Source organism: Diceros bicornis, chromosome 25 (assembly GCF_020826845.1).
Source record: "Diceros bicornis minor isolate mBicDic1 chromosome 25, mDicBic1.mat.cur, whole genome shotgun sequence".
NCBI lineage: Eukaryota > Metazoa > Chordata > Mammalia > Perissodactyla > Rhinocerotidae > Diceros > Diceros bicornis.
In genome coordinates, this window is record NC_080764.1 from 24,328,958 (window position 1) to 24,331,143 (window position 2,186).

At 30.5% G+C, this 2,186-nt stretch overlaps 1 non-coding gene across 1 annotated transcript; it reads right to left on the reverse strand.

Moving 5' to 3' along the window:
• Window positions 1-291: 291 nt before the first annotated feature.
• On the reverse strand, window positions 292-436 carry LOC131421959 (small nucleolar RNA SNORA18). The gene has a single exon (XR_009223999.1). It is a non-coding gene; the product is annotated as a small nucleolar RNA SNORA18 (small nucleolar RNA).
• Between the last annotated feature and the right edge of the window lie 1,750 nt (window positions 437-2,186).

Here is a 2,186-nt window from a genome sequence, read left to right on the forward strand (position 1 = left end):
TTAAATATGGATATGCTGATGACATACTTCAAACATGTCCCCACCTAGACTCTTTGGGGTCTAATTTCTTCAAGTAATTTATTTTAGGGCCACCTTTAGGGTCAAAGTAAATGTATCTGCCCAGTTCTCAATTTCACACACCCTCTAAACATGAAGGAATTCAAATCAAATTTACTCCTAAGCTATCACACCCAAAAATAGTACAGAATGTGGGATATGCAATACCTAAGGTAAAAAAATTTAACCGTTAGGTTAAATAGATATAGGTTAGGTCTTTCATACTTTTAGGAACTCTGTCTTGTAGTTTTTTCCTACAGATCTAACAAATAGTTCTGTGAGTAAAGCAAAAACCACATAGTTACTTTGTGAGGCATTTCCAACAACGTGGGCCTACAGGGAAAGCCTGTAGGGGTAGCCCATGGGGATAGACCTCAGCTATTGGGTTGTTTCTTATTGATTGATAGGTTCTTTATATGAATATATATGTATATAAAATATTCAGCTATATTAGATAATTCAGAGAAAATGAGATGTGTATACATAATAAAATAAAATAAGAGGTATAAAATTTTGTTATATCAGTTGCAAATATTTTCTGTCATAATTCTTTTGCTTTTTGACTTTTTATGTCTTCTGCCATACACATAATGTATCTGGGTTTTATGTTTTGTCAAGATAGCTTTCTCTCCCCAAGATTATAAATATATTTTCCCCTTTTTTCTTTTATCCTTTAAAAAAATTTTTACATACTGGAATGTATCTTTAAGTATGATGTGAGGAAGGTATTTAATTTTACTTTTTCCCAAATGGATAGCTCCTTGTCCCAACACCATTTATTAAATAGTCTGTCATTTCCTGACTGATTTTAAATGCCTCATTTATCATGACTGATTTTAAATGCCTCATTTATCATATACTAAGATTATACATATATATATTTCTGGGCTTTTAATTCTGTTCTATTGATCTATTTGCCTATTTTTCACAATACCCCCTTATTTCAATTATTGTGACTATAGTACATTTTGGTGAAGTAAGTCCTTTTTCTTTTAAATTTTTTGTTTATTGCAGAAACATTGATTTATAACATTGTATAAATTTCAGGTGTACATCATTATACTTCTATTTCTGCATGGATTACATCATGTTCACCACCCAAATACTAATTACAACCCATCACCACACATGTACCGAATTATCCCTTTCACCCTCCTCCCTCCCCTCTTCCCCTCTGGTAACCACCAATCCAATCTCTGTCCCTATGTGTTTGTTTATTGTTGTTATTATCTACTACTTAATGAAGGAAATCATACGGTATTTGACCTTCTCCCTCTGAAGTAAGTCCTTTTTCTAAAAAATCTTGACTTTTTTGGCACTTCTCATAGATGAACTTTAGAATTAACTTGCCAATTCTATAAAATATCCTGTTGGAATTTTGATTAAAATTGCATCACAGTTATTATTTAATTTGGGGAGCATTAAGATCTGTGTAATATTGAACCTTTTTATCTAGGAATATCTTTCATGGCCTTCATTAAAATTATATGGTTATCTTCAATAAATTTTGTACTTTTAAGTTTTTACTAGGTAACTCAAGGTTTCATTGGAATCGAATATAGCTTTCTCTTCTATTACAGTTTCAAATTACTTTTTGGTGATTATAGAAAAGCTGTAGATTTTTATAAGTTAATCTTGTTTCTACCTTTCCAAAAATTTTAATTAGTCCATATAGATATTATGTGATTGCCTTGGATTTTCTAGGTATATGTCTATCTTGCCAATATTCATATTTATTTCTTTTTTCTGATCTTCTTGTATTGACCAGTAACTCTAGGACAAAATTATTGACCATAAATGTAGGCATCATTATATCTTGTTCCTGACTTTCATGGAGTGTGGTCTAATATTTTACTCTTCAGAATGATATTTGGAAATTGGCAAATTGTTGGTAATTATTGAACCTGAGTGATAGGTACATAGAGCTCATTAATCTATTTTCTCTATGTTTATGTTTGAAAATTTCCATAATAAAGAGTTAAATGAAAAAAAAATAGAGTCAAAAAAACGAACAAGATGTTTTAGGTTTGTGGTAGAAACTCTTTCAAATTAAGGAAGTATCTTTTTTCCCTAGCTCATTGTAAATTTTTTATTTGGGATGGGTATAGAATTAAATGTCTTCGAAAAAA